At 49.5% G+C, this 5385-nt stretch overlaps 1 pseudogene; it reads right to left on the bottom strand.

Moving 5' to 3' along the window:
* Positions 1 to 3278: 3278 nt before the first annotated feature.
* On the bottom strand, positions 3279 to 4006 carry LOC124647134 (annotated as a pseudogene).
* Between the last annotated feature and the right edge of the window lie 1379 nt (positions 4007 to 5385).

The following is a 5385-nucleotide window of genomic DNA, read 5'->3' as shown; positions in this document are numbered from 1 at the left end:
GTCTTTCTTGGATACAGTCCTATTCATAAAGGAGTTAAATGTTTAGATATCTCCACAGGTCGTGTCTATATTTCTCGTGATGTTATCTTTGATGAAAACATTTTTCCCTTTCAGTCATTACATCCTAATTCTGGTGCCCAACTCAGAAAGGAAATATTGTTGCTTCCTGAACATCTCACATCATCATCACATGCTAATACTGAGGGTGCACATGTTGATCTTCCTATGCGTATTGTTCCTGTTACTGACCCTACACAGGTTCAGGCTGATAGCTCTGAAGAAACTAGCTCGAATTCTGACGACAGTGCTGAAGATTTGAGCTCAAATGGTGAAGAAATCAGCTCGCCACACAATTCTCCTGGCGCGGATCCCGAAGCAGATTCTGCTGCCGGGACAGAAACTTCCCTGCCGTCCTCGACTGCCACCCCGCCTGGGTCGCCTTCCTCGGGTAGCGCCACATCGCGCCCTGTCTCCAGCCTTGCGCCCGACCAAGCTGGGCCCCGCCGCGCACATGCAGAAGCCGACATCAACGAGCGCGGGAATTTCCCTCCGCCTGGGCCCCGCTCACCATCATCACCCCCTGCGTCCACTCCCGCGTCGTCACGTGGCGCGTCAGCATCGGATGCGGCAGACGGGGCTGCTTCTCCTGTCGGACAGGACAGTGCGGCCGGATCCTCTTCGCCGGCCTCTCCTGTGCCCTCTCCTGTGGCCTCTGCCACACCAGCACCAGCTCAACGACGACCGACTACACGTCTTCAGCAAGGAATTCTCCAACCCAAATGATACACTGATGGGACTATTCGTTATGGCTTATTTTCTGCTGCAGGAGAACCTGACAACTTGACTGAAGCACTTGCTGATACTCAGTGAAAACATGCAATGACTGAGGAATATACAGCGTTGATGGACAACAGAACCTGGCATCTTGTGCCACCAAGTGCAAACAAAAATCTCATTGACTGCAAATGGGTCTATCGAGTAAAGAAGCATGCAGATGGTACTTAAGGCACGCCTTGTTGCAAAAGGTTTCAAACAAAGGTACGGCATTGATTATGAGGATACTTTTAGTCCTGTTGTTAAGGCTGCAACTGTTAGATTTGTGTTGTCAATTGCTGTGTCTCAAGGATGGAATCTAAGACAGCTAGATGTCAAGAACGCGTTTCTTCATGGCGTTCTGGAGGAGGAAGTCTATATGAAGCAACCCCCTGGGTTTGTTGATTCTCGCTTTCCGCATTATATTTGCAAATTGGATAAGTCACTGTATGGTCTTAAACAGGCACCGCGTGCGTGGTATGCGCGGCTCAGTTCCAAATTGCAAGAGTTGGATTTCACTCCGTCCAAGGCTGACACATCTCTTTTCCTATACAACAAGAGAGGTATCACTATGTTTATGCTCATATACGTTGATGATATTATTGTTGTGAGCTCGTCTGATGAAGCAACAACCGTCTTACTTCATAATTTAAGTACTCACTTTGCTCTCAAGGATTTGGGCGAGTTACATTTTTTCCTAGGCATTGAAGTTAAGAAGTTCTCAAATGGAATTCTTTTGACACAAGAGAAATATGCTAAGGAATTGCTAAAGAAGGTTGGGATGTTACATTCTACATCATGCCCAACTCCGTTGTCCACTGCGGAAAAAATCTCATTGACAGATGGTACACCTCTTGGCTCTGAGGACTGTACAAATTACAGAAGCATAGTGGGAGCATTGCAGTATTTGACTTTGACACGACCAGATTTATCCTTTTCTGTCAATAAGGTATGTCAGTATCTTCATGCTCCTACCACAGCCCATTGGATAGCTGTGAAGCGCATCCTGCGATATATTCAAGGAACTATTCAGCTTGGTCTCAAGTTTCATAGATCATCATCTACCCTACTTAGTGCCTTTTCAGATGCAGACTGGGCAGGAGATATTGATGACAGACGTTCTACTGGCGGTTTTGCTGTTTTCTTTGGTCCAAACTTAATATCATGGAGTGCCAGAAAGCAAGCTACAGTATCTCGTTCTAGTACTGAAGCAGAATACAAATCCTTAGCCAATGCAACTACTGAATTGATATGGATGGAGAAACTTATTCGTGAATTGGGAGTGCCACTAAGGCAGCGTCCTTGCATTTGGTGTGACAATCTTGGAGCAACTTATCTTTCTGCCAATCCTGTCTTTCATGCTCGTACCAAGCATATTGAGATTGATTTTCATTTTGTTAGAGAAAGAGTTGCTGAAAAACTTCTTGACATCAGGTTTATTTCTACAAAGGATCAAGTGGCTGATGGTTTCACAAAGACCTTGGGTGTTAAAGATCTAGAAAAGTTTAAGCATAATCTTAACCTCTCCCGAGGTTTAGATTAAGGGAGGGTGTTAGAGATATAATAGCCTTCGTATACCATACAACCTATGTGTATTGGATACGGTTACGATGTACTCCTATACCCCTATATATTAACACGTAACCCGTACTAGCTCCACGTACGGTTCAACCCTAATCTTCACACGACTGGACTCAAACGCGGCGTGGAGCTTTTCAGGTGACAGCAGAGGCAAAAAGAGTGGTCTATAGGCCGACTTGTCTTGAAGCTAAATTCCAGTGTTGCATGAACAGAGGATTGTGGAAGATCGCTAGTAGAAGATCGGAGGAACTTGAGCACTAGAGGCCAGGTCCTTTTTCTTCTCTTAGCAGGCAGCTATACACTTTTCTTTGTTGCTCGGGCTTGATGATGATAAATGCCATACAAAATGAATTGGAAAAGGGATGACGCAAGAGCACCGGGAGGTAACTTAGCTACAATACTCATCGCTGCAAATAACTGTGTCATCTTCCAAAAGCATTCTGTCATCTTCCAATCTATTCATCATTGTGGGTGCTCACTGGAAATATTCATCATTATAGCATGTTCAGCCTTTCAGGCATCCATACACGCCAACCAAAATCTAATGAACAACAAGCACGTACATCTATCAACATTACGAACATCGATCCCAGTCCCATTGCTTCTCTTCACTCGTGAACAAGCTGCACACCAGTAACGACATACAGTTTCAGAAAAGAGGCGCTTACGAATGGTCGGAAACTTTTTGACAAGTGTTGATGTTGCATGGCTGATGATAATGGGTCTTCACTATCATCATTTCATATTTGTGCGTGGGCTCTATATCGACAGGCCAGTTATAATGTAATAGGAAGATTTACAGTATGATAGACCGATTGGCGCATCAATCTGTTTCTCTTACAGTAAGTTGAATGCTGACCAGCTGCTTATTATTTATCATGAAATTACAGGTGCTCCGTCTGGGCGGAGGCGGCACCGACGACCATGGTCAGATGGGCGAGCTCCGTCTGGGCGGAGGCGGCACCGACCATGGTCAGATGGGCGAGCTCCGTCTGGCAGAAGACGACCTTGAGCTCGCGGGGCGCGATGCAGCTCTGTGGCAGTGGCTCACGGTCGGTACTGTTCACCCGCGTCAGCGGGCACCGCCGCTTGAAGTAGCCGGGGTCCCCCTTGCACGCCACCATGATGCGGCAGTCGTCGATTTTGACCTGATCCACGGGGCACCCGTCGGTGAGGTTCAGCGGGCAGCCCAGCGCCGGGCACTGCCCGCCGCCGCTGAACAGCGGGGTGGGGTGACCACCGTCGCCAGGTTGAAGCCGTCCTCCAGGCTCACGCTGTACGTCGCCACGTCCTCGGTGGAGTGCACGGCCAGCTGCACCACCGTCCTCGGCGGCGACGAGCCCGTGTCGCAGCTGGTCGGCGTCCTGCAGAAGGTGCGCGCCACCACGCTGCCAGCCCAGAAGGTGTCCGGGAAGGGGATGGAGGCCAGCCCCACGTTGGGGTCGAGCTTGACGGTGCTGTCGGAGATGGATGAGAAGTTCCCGTTGGGGGTGACCAGCGGGTGCACGGCGAACGGGCAGAGGTTCTGCAGGGTCAGCTTGGTGTCCACCGCCGATGCCGCCAGAGCGGCGGCGGCCGCAAGCAGGAAGGCGAGGGCGAGGCGCTCGGCCATGGTAGCCATGTGCTCTTGTTTCTTGGCTTAATTTGCAGGGGTGGTGATGAACTGGTGATATTGTTTAGGCGGACGTGCAAGCCTGTTTATATAGGTAAGGCCGGCGACGTGAGTGCTATGCATGCGTGGTAGAATAACCATGCATGGAGTTCTACGGTTACTTAGCTACCAAGGAGAGCTAGCTAGCATCACACGTACTGATTTTTATTCACTCTGCATTCCAGCCCGTATGGATCGCTATGATGCCTGGATTGGTCACTCCCGTCATGGCGAGTGGTTTCCATTCTTGAGAATGTAGCGTGCCGCAGAGATGCATCTAATTTCTTCCTGGAGGTTACTTTAGCTACTTCCGGATGTGTTCTCCAGCTGCTGCATAGCTTCTTTCACATGGAGTGGTTCAGACGATATATCTGATATTAGTGATTTTGCTTGCCCGCGCGCCAGGTTCTTGCTCAATGAAGAATACTTACTGACCATGCATTTCTATCAATTTCAGGAACAGACAAGAACCAGTAGCACGTTTCGCGGTGTTGGGGACAAAACTGGTCACCGCCCACCCAAACTGAACGAAGGCGTGCCGGTCCAAAGAGGAGGGCGGCCTGGGGATCCGGTGCCTCAGGGCATCTTCAACCGGGTGACACAAACAAAGGCTAAGCAACTAATTACCTTCACGGGAATCGTAAACGTGTCTATATACCGCTCCAGCGGGGCGATATATAGTATTCGAACCGTCCGTAACGATGCAAACGCCTACTCAAATATGCGGCATGTTTACGTCTCTGAGGATACTACGCGGTCGCGCAAAATAACCGCATTGGTTGCCTAGCTACGGGCCACTAGGCAGTGACTATTCAAGCAAAATATTTCTTCATTACTACTATTGATTGGCTAAAAAGGATCATCTTTACATAGATGGTTAGTCGAGTTAACACTAGTAGGAAAATCCTTATAGGCGAAGCTTAGTTCTGTGGCGCACCATTAAAAATGCGCCACAGAAATTTATTAGGTGCGCCACAGAAATAGCTTAATTTTGTGGCGCACCATGGAACACTGCGCCACAAAAACTTTGTGGGGCCCACACCCTGTCACGCCCAATCATTGGTTTCACTTTTTCTACGGCGCACTACACTTGGTGCGCCACAGAAATAACGTATTCTGTGGCGCACTGGCCTAGGTGCGCCACAGAAATGACGTGTTCTGTGGCGCACTGGCCTCGGTGCGCCACAGAAATAACGTGTCCTATATCATAGCCGTACCCCTCCCTCGCCCGTATACCACTCTCTCCCCCTCTCCCCTCTCCCCGCGCCGCTGCCTTCCATGGCGAGCGCTGCCGTCGCCGCCGCCTTCCTCCGCGAGGGCCGCATGCCGCCACGCTCCAC

Source organism: Lolium rigidum, chromosome 4 (genome assembly GCF_022539505.1).
Source record: "Lolium rigidum isolate FL_2022 chromosome 4, APGP_CSIRO_Lrig_0.1, whole genome shotgun sequence".
NCBI lineage: Eukaryota > Viridiplantae > Streptophyta > Magnoliopsida > Poales > Poaceae > Lolium > Lolium rigidum.
The sequence above is the reverse complement of the archived record's forward strand: the minus strand, read 5'-3'. Positions and strand labels throughout refer to the sequence as shown.